Genomic DNA, 13,392 nt, shown 5'->3' with positions numbered 1-13,392 from the left:
ATGAGACTCTCTAGCCTGTAGCCTTTAGGGGTGGACAACTTCTCTGCTTCCAGGCAGAGCTTTATTACAGAAATCTCCAAAGTGAATGGAAAGCAGCCCACACAGTATATAATAACTGCCTGTGAGTTTTCTCTGTGGTTTATTAAGATTAAAATGATTAGGTTACTGACTGTATAGAGGAACAATTGTTCGTTAAACTGTGCATAAATAGTTTTAATGGTGTGAATAGGTCTTGTTGTTGAATCAAACATTTTACATAAAAGTATCATTAGAAAGACACCCTGGTGTGGTTTTATGGGATAATAATTTCAGTAATAGAAATGTGAACTCTATTATATACATTATAAAAGCTTGTAACCCTGTAGAGTCCCCAGAAAGTGAGACTGACGCAACTCTCTTTTATATTATTGCCCTTTTATTGATGGAAAAATTCTGTAGCTAGAGGTAAGTGCTAAATCATCCTGTTAGCTCTGCCCCATTATCTTGTACACTTCATGTTGGAACTGAAAATATCTTGAAATATAAATGTATACAGTAGTATTAAAAACCTTAAAACTCTATGTGCTTCTTCAAGGATGAACTAACTGTTCATATGTATTTTATATTTAATAGTGTGCAAAATATACTAAAAAGCCAGAAGTGAGGTGTAGATAGGTTTATAGTTTTTTGTATTTGAAATGAAAGTTATCAGAACAGCTGAGAAAAAGTTTTGTTAAATGTACTGCATTGTATGAGCTAATATTTTACAAGATGTATTGATCGGAACTACTCTGGCGGCAGAAATGAAACAAAAGAGTAATAGCCAAGCTCAAGCTTCATGCAACCAAATAATAACATGGAGTATTAAATGGAAAGCAAGACAAAAAGGACCAGAGAGATCACATAAAATCTGCTATTGCAGAATATTAAATCCACTGCAGATAATCAGTGGCATATGAACAGAATTAAAATAAACAGTCAGAAGCTGTAAGCTGGTAAACATAAATTTTTATCTCACTTATGTTCCCTAATGGATAGTTCTGATACATGATGGGGATTTATTTTTAAATAACGTTATTTCACTGCTATTTTAACTGACCTTACTGTCCAATTCAATTTGCATAAGGAATTGAGATGTTTAGAAGGTATGATTTTTTAAGAAAAGAGAATTTTTGCAAAGTCACTCTGAAAGTTAGAATGAGAAAAAGACACATTTTGTTTTGACTTCAAGAAGTGTTATGATAAAAAAAATTCTTAAAATAGAAGCACAGAAAACTAATTCTATTTAAATGTAATTGTGAGACCATACTACATCCCCAAGCTTGGAGTGAGCTGCATTTCCTCCGAGTCTTGTGCTTCCTTGAAACTTTAGAGGCTTTAATAGGGTTTTGGGCAAATGCAGGCATCTGTCCACACTCAGCTTAACTCAGCTGTCAGAGGCCTAACAGTAAATTAACTATATTGGTCCATAAATAATGCACCTGTCACTTGCACAAAATAGACTGTTATTTGCACAAACCCTCAGAGCTTCTCAGAGTAAGCCATGGGGCAATGTGCTAATAACACCAAAGCTTTGGGCAGTAGTAAGAATAGACCCTGACCTTGCTCAGGTGTAGGTAATAATTATGTAGCAAGTAATTACTGCTGTAACTCTTCCTGTTTGCTTTACAGTAGCTCTTGTATCCTGCAGATGTAGTGCAGGACTTTCTTGTCTTAAAAAAAGCAGGATTATAGGACTACAGCATGTTGTCACAGTGTGTGATTGAACAAACTGTTAATTCTGCATTGTTCTGGTTATTGTGCTTAGTACTTGATAACATAAAAAACTGTCCATACATTGTAACATGTACCAAGTCAGTGCATTTTTGCCGACAAAACAAGAATTCTGATGTAAACAGGCCATAGTAGAGGACAGGTAAATTAATGACTGCATGGAAATTCTAAGTAGACATTTTTGAATTTTGGGTTGTGGTAAACCCAAGGTAGAAGGACACGAAATTGTAAAAAACATAGATATGTATAAAACATGGTGACTGCAATCCTAAAGGATGGTGAGAATGAGATTTCTCAGTGTGATAATGGCCTCCAGTGGGGCATCAGGAAAGGGAAGGCTCAAATGTCTTCATGACTCCTCTGACTCTCCCTTGTCACTTTGCTGCCAACATATGTCTTCTGGGAGAGAGATCAAACTTCCTTCTGCCACGGACTCTGGCCTGGAGCACTGAGGGAGAGCCACACTGGGAGAGACCACAGCAAGGCTGGGGAAAATATGACCCAAGTCTTCTCTAGTAAATCCAGGCTTGATCTGTCATTCTTGTCTCCTAATCACATGTAGAAGTTCTGCTTCTGTCCTTCCTTTTTTTTGGTGATTATGGAGTCTACTTATTTTAGGAGATGATCAGGAAAATCTCAATATTCAATGGGAAAAAAAAGACAGAAGACAAGACTCTGTGTCTGAGGGAAGTTTTAGCTCAGATGCATATCCCTTTTTATAGGACTCTTGTATCTCACTATGAAATTGCTATTAAATGGCTTCTTTCCCCATTAAACAAGAACAAATAGGAAAATATTTTCACAAGAGTGACCTACTGATTACCAACCTGAAATGTAGGTTCCAAGTCCATTTTCTAGATTTATTATTTTCTGCCAAAATTGATTTGGACAAAACTCATAGTAATTACCTAATATATGGTTAGCAATTTTCCATCTCATTACACAACCCTTGTATCTTATTTGCCCATTTAAATGAATACATGTTAAGTGAACAGACCTGTACAACTCAAACAATTTTTCGATCCATCAAGCCAAAACAAATAGAGGACTTCAATAAAGTCTTTACAACAGAACACCACAATATAACATACAATAAAAATGGGATTTATCAGTGTAATGCATCAGCTGAACGAATATAAAACTTTACAACAGAATCAAAATTACTTTTTGGGTTGTCACATGACTATAACATAACCCTAATCTTTCAAAATCCCAAGGAGCTCTGAGGAGGCATTTTGTATCATCCACATAAGAGCTGTGCATCTCTGAGATGCATCAAAATGAAACACACCTAATACTTACACAGACCTAATATATAATAAATACTACTAAAAGTGAATGAAAACTTGTTATTTTCAGCTTGTAATTTTTGCACTGCTTTTGTGTAATCAGAGCTCTGCATTGAAAATAGAATAAATATATTCATCCCAGAGTATGTGCTGTCTTTTAAACAGTTGCTTTTCAAAGCACATATGATATTTGGCATTGGAAAAGCAAAAAGAGCATCGTAACATGATTCAAACTTAAAATGAACAGTTAAACTTCAAGATTAGGATGATCAAGTCAGAAACAATTCTGCTTCAGTTCAGCATACTGGAACCTATTTCTACCCATTTAGAGTTTTAAAGCAGAGTAACAGGGTATGTGAATTGACATCTTGGTCAGTATATACACAGAATGTAGCTTCATAGCTTTGCCTATTCCTTTGCTGCTTTATTATTCATAAATCAGTAATTTATAGAGTATTACCATCAGTGCATATTTTACATATAATTAGAGAAGGTATTATAACAATCCCAAAATACATCAGAAAAAAATATCAAACCATTGAAAATGGATTACAGGTAAGGCAATATTCAGAAAAAAAAATCTTTCCACAAAATAAAGTGTTCTTATCATTTGCAAACAACAGGAAATGAGCAGCATTCAGTTGTGGAAACAACATAATTTTATAATTTTTGCTCAATTTTTAGTCTTTTCAAGTAGTCAAAGTCTGGTTCAAGAATCTGAAAAGTACTGTAAATATTATATTCTTCCCAAGAATGAAGCCTGCTCTTATTCTGCAAGGAAACATAATATTTATTAAAGCTGATGTTACTCAATTCATTAGGAATTTTTCATACACAGTAATGACTAAAAGTTGTCATTAGAAAATAAATTTTTTATACAGCTTTTTTTTTCACTGTACTGTACATAGTTTAGCATTGATATTATGTACACAGACTTCCTCTTTAGAAAAATAAATCTTCATATATGAATATATGTGTACCCATTGAACATAGCATATCAAAGCAGTCTAGGGGTTTGCTGTCTGCAGACTAATTCCTGTGTTTCCTTGAAAGGGTTCTAGTCTCAGCTACCTTCACCTAAGTGGTTTCAATGGAATTGGAGCAGAGAAGTTAACTACGTCAGAAAACCTAATCCACCAATTTCATGTGATTAATTTCTGCACTTCATCTAATCTCCTTTGCTTTCCATTATGCTATTTCTATAGTGTAGCAGACACAGAACCATGAATTGCTGCTGTTTCCCAATGATCAAAAAAACCAAATGAGAACAGAGTCAATAGAGAGGTGGAAAATGCAAATTCATGACTTGGCTGCAGTGAGTTCTTAATTGAAGATTGTGTAGCATAATTCAATGTGAAAAGCCAAAGGATATTGTTAAGGTCTGATTACTGAGAGATGCCTCTGCACAAATTAAGGTGCAAATTAGACCATATGCCAAAGTAAAAAATGCAGATTTTATTTAACAGTAAGCGTGAGGTAGAAAGATAGAAAGAGAAGAAAAAAAAAGTGAGACAGAATGAGATCAAGCAGAAGACATCACCATCCATGGATCCAGAAGTATCACATTGGTATAAGGGATCATAGATTCATTGTCCATTTAAAGTTCCCAGATGAGGCTTGATACTCTCTCTCTCTGTCATGTAAAATAGTTACTCATCTATTTTAATACTCTGCAAAGTTTGATTGTCCTCAGATTCATGCTGCTGTAGAAAAGGAATATTTTAAAAAGAACACATTCTTTTTGAGCTGCATTTGTGTTTGAGCTCTGTTGACTCTTAATTCTTGATTTTTTTGACACACAGCTGTAGTACCGCACATTAAAATGTTGGAGAAAACAGAGACATAGGACACAGTTCATATTACCTTTATGAAGAAAAACCTGTAACTTTTATAACAGAACAAAAGGTATATCCAGCCTAGAGAAATAAGGAGAGTGAACTTAAAGCAAAACCCAAAATATCACCCTGTGCAACAATTAGAATTATGTATTATAGGTGTCAGAAGACCTTTTAAAATGCATTGTCTCTTGGAATTATCTAGGCGTTTATGTCCTTTGTTATTAATTAATGGTCTGAAAATTGTTATTAGAAAGACAAAAAAAATACAGCCTTCACAGGAAGTTTTTTCTTACTATCTTTCTCTTTTTATTTCCTTGGAATTTTATTGATGAAATTGAACTTTTTAATCTTTTTTTTCCAAATGAAGTAAAGTATGTTAAAGCACAGAAGCCCTGTTTTCAGAGGTAGCTGAATTTTTGTTGCCTTGTGATAAGTATCAAGAAGCAAGGAATAGTTACAGAAACACTGAGAGGTTCCTGGCCACATAATACAGTTATTAGGCACTGAACTGTGCATGTATGCACACACATACTTTAAAATTAATGTAGTCAAGCAGAATTAAATTTTCTAAGAGAAAAAATTGAGCTAAACTTTTTAATACAAAAAAATCAACTTGGTTAAGGAATCAGACCATGCACTGCTGGAAGAGAAATGGTGGTACCATATATGATGCATCTTTGATATCCATAGGCTGAACGAAACATTGCAAGGTGGAACTCTACTGACTTGGTAATGAAAAAAATATATGCATTGACACAATGAAATAAAGTTAAAATAAATTTATTAATTAATGAATTTACATTCTTCATAACCAAAATTTAAGTCATTCTGTTCAGAAGTCTTCAGCATGTTCACATTAAGTGTTTCAATAACAAAACTACTTTCATACATGATTAACTCAACTCTTATTTATTAAAGCAATCTAGACATATGCCTAACATTTAGAAGTTCTTAAAAGCCTTACTGGGTTGTGGCCTACCTATCTGATGTGAAGTTCTTTCTCATCACTATGAGTCTTTCTATCAACTGGAAAGAGCTGTGTGTTTGTGCAGGGGTAATACTTAGGTAGAGCATCACACAATAAAACTAGGTAAATAACTATCCCACCATAAAACTAAGATGAAAATTAACATTTGGCTTCGTAAGTTGCGTTGCTTTGATTTTGTCAGCAGTTTGCATTTCTTTGGTACTGTTACCATTGCTGTATATCAAGCATAGTTTCTGATGAAATTTAGGTGTTTTTCTCACAGAATGCTGAAATATTTTATTTGACTTCAGTATACCTGTTTGTTTGCATGGAGAAGAGCAATTTATTTGATTAAAGAATTGAACCATTAATGTTACATTAAACCAATACACTTATAAAAAAATTGTTTTTGTCCCAGGAAAGAGAGTTGTGTTTTTATTGTATCAGTTGCAAAGCCTCACTCATTTTGTGACATGGTGTGATGTCCCCTGCGTGCTGCAGGTGTGTCTCTGCTCCACCAGACCTAATGGGCTGCAGGGACACAGCTGCCTCATGATGATCTTCCTCATGGGCTGCAAGGGAATCTCTGCTCTGTCACCTGGAGCACCTCCTTCTCCTCCTTGTTCACTGATCTGGGTATCTGAAGAGTTGCCCCCCGTGCATATTCTCAGTTCTCTCTTCTCAGCCTGCAATTTTCTCCTGCACAAAAACCTTTTCTCCATCTTAAATATGTTATCCCAGAGGCTGAAGGGATCACATCCACCACTGCTGACAAACTTGGCTTTGTCCAGTGTCAGGTTCATCTTGCCACTGTCTGGTTCTGGCTCTATCAAACACTGAGCTTTTGGTAGCTTCTCACTGAAGCCACCACTTTAACGCTTTTGCTACCAAAACCTTACCACACAAAAGCCTTTTGCAAAACCAGAGAGCCTAGAGGGACACCATGGATTATGCAGGCAATATCATTTTGCTATGGAAATTACTTAGAGCAGCAGGAAAGTCTATTGCTGAAATAGCTGATTTATTGTTACTGTAAAAGGGTCCAAGGAAGAAACCTGGCTGCTTACCAAAACAGGCAAATTTTCCCTTTTCCTGGCTGTATAGCAATGTTTTTCTATTTTATTTCCAAAGCTCTTTGCAACTCATCTCCATCAGTCTCAGACTGTCTTCTTCATGATTATAAACTAGATCCTCAGCTCCACACTTTCTACTTTTTAAATTTCCTGCATAGGGCCTTCTTTTGAAGCAGCACTGTGGGCACTGCTCATATGCATACACAGGAAACACTTATCATCATCTAATTAATTACTGCAACAAAACTTCTTTTTCAAGCACACACACAAAATAACTCAAATCACTTACACTTTATTATGTCAGTTCTTACCTCTCCTTTGTTGCTGGACAGATACTTCAGAACATTTGATATGTAATAGCCTGATTAGGGAAGTGTTGGATTAGCTGTACCTCTGGGATTACTTAAAAGCATAGGGTTTCAAGCATTGATTTAGACTACTTGTGCCTGAGGCTGTCACCCACACTGAGAAAAATTATCTATACCAACCATATCATTGCCATCTTATTAAAAGAGTTACTAGTGTAGCTGTCAATCAAAGACAACATCATGCCTCTGGCTGATTTTCAGTACAAGTACTTTTGCTTGTACAAAAACTAGCCAAAGTTTTAAAAGACAAAATGGCATAGGAGTGTTCACTAGGGACACAATTAAAATTGAATTAATGTTTAATTATGGGCATTTTTGGAACAGAAGAAATACAAGTATTTTCAAGTGAAAAATGTATAGCTTCACTAACTGGCAAAGTTAATTAGAGTACATTTTATGTTACTTCTTCAGGCCATTTTTAAATGAACAACAATTATCTTCTGAACCCCTCTTTCAGTCCTGAGATGGGTATATTTAATCATCAAGTGTCAAATCCTTTGTCTTTTCTTTCTGTTTGATAAATTTTCTAATTAGAAATTCAGTTTCATATTTACAGAACATAATTCTTAAAGAAGAAAGCCCATTGAAACCTTTCAAATTGAGTACAAAACAAACTATCATAAATGGCAGCATATATATGGACCTGAATACAAAGCAAAAGTTTAGTGTCTTAATAGGATACAGAATATTCCTTGTGACATTTAATTCATACATTAAGCACTTGCAGCAAACGGACAGCAAATATTCAAAATGTTAAAAAAAGAATTCATCTAACCCTACTAAGAAAGCATATCCTTCATTTGTCAAACATTGATGGAACTGTGGATCTGACCTGTTCTCACCACATAATCCTTTGCGCTCCCAGATATACTTCTAGGTATCTTGCCTGCTTGAATTTTTTATTTTATGTATTGATCATAGTATAGCAAGGCCTGTGGAAGTCAGAGAAGAGCTTTGATGCCTATAGAGACATTTCAACCCCTATACAACATGACACAACATTTAGGAATTCCTATAGGTAAACATAGAATAATAGAATGGCTTGGGTTGGAAGATACCTTAAAGATCATTTAGTTCCAACCCTCCTGCCATGAACACATACCCCTTCCACTAGACCAGATGTTGCTCAGAGCCCCATCCAGCCTGGACTTGAGTATTTCAGGGATGGGGCATCCACAAGTTCTCTGCTAAATTTTTCCATCACCTGACCACCCTCACAGTAATGAAATGTCTTCCAAATGTCTAATACAAAGCTACTCACTTTCAATTTAAAGCCATTGCCCCTTGTTCTGTTACTACATGCTCTTGTAAATAGCTTCTCTCCATCCTTCCTGTAGGCTCCTATCCGGTGCTGGAAGGCCACAATAGGTCACCCCAAAGGCTTCTCTCTTCCATGATGAACAATCCCAATCCTTCCAGCCTTTCCCCACTGGAGAGGTGCTCCAACTCCCTGACCACTCTGGTGGCCTGCCTTGGATTGGATCTGGTGGCCTCCAACTGATTGATGTTTTTCCTGTGTTGTGGCCTCAGAATCCCCTCTCCTGACCAGCTGGCCCCACTGCTCTTGATGCAGCCCAGGATACAATTGGCTTTCTGGGCTGGGAGGGCACTTCTCCTGCTCATGCCCAACCTCTCATGCACCCCAAGTCCTTCTTGGCAGGGCCACTCTGGATCTGTTCCTCCCCCAGCCTGTGGTGATTCTGGGGTTTGCCCTGACCCAGCAGCAGCACCTTGCATTTGTTCCTGTTAAAACTCACGACATTCCCACCAGCCTCCTTCTTGAGCTTGTCCAGGTCCCTCTGGATGGCATCCCATCCTTTGGATGTGCCAACTGCACTGCTCAGCTTGGTGTCATCTGCAAATTTGCTGAAGGTGCACTTGAGCCCTTTGTCAGTCATTAATGAAGATGTTCAGAAACACTGGTCCCAGTGCTGACCCCTGAGGGACACCACCTGTCACTGATGGCCATTGGGACTCTGAGCCATTGACATTACCCTGTGGATGTGACTGTCCAAACAACTTCTGACATCTAGCACTCCATCCACCAAATCCATCTCTCTTCAGTTCAGAGAGAGGGATGTTGTGGAGGACCAATATTGATCATATGGTGCTTCCATGCTGTGTGAGGCTAAACAAATTGTATGAAAATGAGAATTATTGCCTTACAGGAATTTAGGACTAGAATTTTCTGTCTTCTGACTCTTCTATCTATAGTCAGAGTATTGTAGTAAAGTAGTTTAACTCAAGATAATAACTTCTGGTACTTGAATTGAGAAATTATTGCTTCTGAAAAAAGATAGCTTTCTTTCAGGGGTTTGTATTAAAATGGGCTAGGCTATCACAAGAAATGGGGTATCACATTAAAGGTCTCATAGAACAATGGAATTAAAGCAAAATCAAGTGGAAAACATCCTTTAAAACTGGAAGAAGAAACAGAAATAATTTATTTTTCTCTAATCCTTAAAGTACTAGTGGGTTCTGCAAGGATCAAAACCAAAGTAAACTGAATCCAGTGTAAGATTTTTCAATGTATCCAATGATTTTTACATGTAACTCTTTTGGAGGAACTCTTTTAGAGAATATCTAGGGTTTCTCCTTTATGGTAATATTGTTAGGAAAAAAAATTCCCACTGCTCTCCTTGAACAAAAAAACAAGTGTAATAAAAGCAAAAAACTTAACCTTTAAGTTATTTTCAAGCTCCATTCATGTTTGTGCCATGTACAGAGCATGAGAGGTTACAAATCAAAGGTTGGTTTTGCAGTACAAAATTGGAAAGTGTAACATTAAAATTCAGTATGACCATCTCTTAAGAAGATATTTCCTTATTTAAGATGACTTTTGCTTAAACTAGAATGATTTTATTATTCTCTCTGTGCAAATAACACTATTCTTTCAATCATATATATGATAGTTTTTAGATGATATACTTATGAAGGTAACAATAAACAGTCCCTGAACCAGAGAAACCTTATAGTTTATAAGACAAAGATATACAGTGCATATACAGCATATTGCTGAATAATGAAACTTATTCATATTTAATAGCAGCTTTATTTCAGTGGTATCAGTGGGAGGTGTTTTTTATCACAAATAAAAGACTGAGTTGAGCAAAACGAGTAGGAAGGTGATGAAGAAGCAAAAGACGTAGTTAGAGATGAGTGGTTTTCTTTATGCTATTATTGTATTTCATTTAAATTAATTACCTAAGGATAAATGCAAAGGGAGAATCCTTTTGCCTAATTTTGTTTGAAATTTTTATCATGGTTTCCCCTCAGAGAGTTATCTAGCAGTGCTAGCTGCAAATTGGTCTTCATCTAATAACTTTTCAACCTATCAGTTCATTCAGCCAAATATCCAAGGAGTTTTTCAAAGGGGTGGGATGGTTTCAGAGATGAACACATGCCCACCAGTTCTGTGAATATGTAATTTCTGAATGTCTGTTTAGGTGTCAAGAATGTAAGGCTACAACACAAGACCAATTTCTTAGACATACAGTGGTATCCACTTTGCTGAGAGTCCCTGTAAACAACCCAGCTGTGGAGCAGGGGAAAATTGAGTTGTAACTCATCCTTCCCTGGCCATCAAAGTCAGCTCATCATAAATCATATAGCATGGAATTTATCACCTATCTGTAAATGTAGACGTGTACCTCTGGGCTAGTCATGCTTTTTATTGTCTGTGGGGAGTAAAAGGCACTGCAAGGGGGCAATTTGTCTGACCTGCTTTAGACAGCTTTTTTAAGATGAGATAAAGTGTGCCCCAGAAATGCCAACTTCTCTCCATTGACTGCAAAGACAGTCTAAGGCAACTTACTCAAATATAGATGGTGGTTGAAATCCCAAGGTTGTTATTCCTCAGCTACTTATCAAATTTCAACTCTGAAAATGTGCCTGACTAATCCAAAAAATAATGTGGCATTTTTTTAATGCAGTAAAGTTTTTTGTAAAAAAAAAAAAAAAAGGTCAGTTGTGCATTCTTGACATGGGAACAAGCACTCTGACTTCCACTGGCTGCTGAGATGGTGCTGTATGTATGCATATGCATAATCTCTTGTTGCTGCTGTTTGCCTGCATGAACTTACAAAAATATAGCAATCAAGTATCTGAAGAAATCCTTTTGTTTTCTAAGTATTCTCATAGTCTGTTGGCTCTAACACATGAAAAAATAGAAGTGATTTGGCTTGGAAATCTATAATAAAAGACTTATAAGAAATTAATATATAAAATGTTCGCAATTTAAAAATTCCTGCAGTTCTGAATTGATTTCTCCATCCACTTTTCTTGATCCTCACCGTTTTTGCCCCAGTTACATATTCATCCCTGCCTTATTTACTTTGTGCTGTTTCCCTTTACATGTCATCTTGTTTAGCTGCTCCCAGAATTCATGGGGATTATTTTTTCAAGGACTACAGACTTCAAGCTTCAAATTCTGAAGTGCTGTGATGTGACTGCTCTCATTCTAAGTTTTTACTCCTGACAAGTGCCTTGCTCATTCAGATTAAACACATACTATTTTGGGCTCTAACAGTGCCTTCTGTAGTTGAATGAGTGAATGTTTTTTTTGCAGGGAGAGAGGCCCTTAGACTCTGAAGTAATAGGTTTGACTGATAATGCCAATGTTAATAAAAATGTTTATATCCAGGAATAAGCTGGAAGCTCTTGCTCTTTCAGCAAAATAAAAGTAATTTAAATGATTCTAAGTACTTTGCCTGAGAAATATGTTTTTTGACTGATGTTTGTCTTTATGCATATAAGACTCCATACTTGGCAATTAATTATATGGTCTCTCTTCCAGTGCTCCAAAAGAGCTAGGCAGAGAACTATAGCATTTTAATACCAGAATAGAAGAGTTTGAAACAGACATTTGAAAAATTTGATCGTGTTAGATGTCTGAGGACTATTAAGAAAGGCTCCATGACCTTTTAAAAGTTTCTTCTACACATCCAAGTCAATTGTTTTTCAATATTCTCTATTTTCTATTTCCCCCACCAAAATAATGTAGGAATTTTCAGCATGGAAAGAAGAGATAAAACTTGTAAAATTTGGGAAAACATTCTCTGAAGGGCACGCTTTGGTTAGCTCAAGAAATTATAGATGCACTAAATGTCACAAGATGGTGGATTTTGCTATTTTACTGTTTCACATTATATGTGAGAAAGGCTCCTGATATCTAAACCTAATGGACAATTTCAGAGACTTAATAGAGTCTGTTTAATCAGTGATTATTTTTTAAAACACTTAAAATTTTAGTATTAGGTAAATATCAAAGCAATTGAAATTTGCCAAGAATATTGGAAACAAAAATTACATATGGATAGCTTCTTTAGCTCTAAGAACAAAACTTTTGTTAATAGTTTCATTGCAACACAAAGAGACAAGCTCTATATGAAAGAACTAGATGGGATGCAAACAATGTTTACCCAACCCACTGCACTTGTTATCTCCCAACATTACTTCCCACAATCACTTAGAATGAAAAATACTTTTCTCAAGGGTTTCTTTTTGTGTAAAAGAGAGGAAGAAAAAAGAAGCAGCACAAAAATGTCAATATTAAAATAAGTCTTTAAACACTGCTTAGCTATTTTATTTACTGTAACAGGCAAGAAGCAGCCAGTTCACAGCAGGGAGTTGACTCTCTTTTACACATAAACAGAGCTTCTTCAACTACTTTGCTGTACTTCAGGAAAAGATGAATGCAGGTTCTATTAGGCAGAAACTCCAGGAAATTGGTAGTTACACATCTAACAACTAGACTGGTGGAGCGTTAATGATTAGTTACTTTTTAGTGTGTATTATTCTGACAAAAAACCCCATTTTCTCCAGGATTAGTGGGTAAGGTAAGCACATGCCATTTTTTTTTTTCTTTTGAAAGTGTTATTGAAATGATAAAACTGAACTCCAGAAGAACTGCAAATTAAGTAGCTTTTTGCTGTTGTAATTACATGTTGCATTTCTCTAGCAAATGCTTGTAGATAATAGATGCATTTGTAATTTTACAGGCGTGCTGAAGATGAAATATAGAGTGCTATATCTGAAGAAGTTATAACAAAAGATATGAGCAATAAATGTGTTTACTTCCAGCATGCAAAAGGTAACACTTTTTCC

At 35.9% G+C, this 13,392-nt stretch overlaps 1 long non-coding RNA gene across 1 annotated transcript in view; it reads left to right on the top strand.

The window, feature by feature from the left end:
* The window catches only part of LOC147653481 (uncharacterized), a 100,195-nt gene that overhangs the window by 55,265 nt on the left and 31,538 nt on the right, over positions 1-13,392 (top strand). Inside the window, exon 3 of the long non-coding RNA XR_015286249.1 lies at positions 13,287-13,378. This is a non-coding gene — a long non-coding RNA (uncharacterized LOC147653481). The remainder of the gene's footprint in view (positions 1-13,286; positions 13,379-13,392) is intronic.

This window comes from Cyanistes caeruleus, chromosome 4 (assembly GCF_971803275.1).
Source record: "Cyanistes caeruleus chromosome 4, bCyaCae1.hap1.1, whole genome shotgun sequence".
Lineage (NCBI taxonomy): Eukaryota > Metazoa > Chordata > Aves > Passeriformes > Paridae > Cyanistes > Cyanistes caeruleus.
This window is presented reverse-complemented; position numbering and strand designations above follow the sequence as displayed.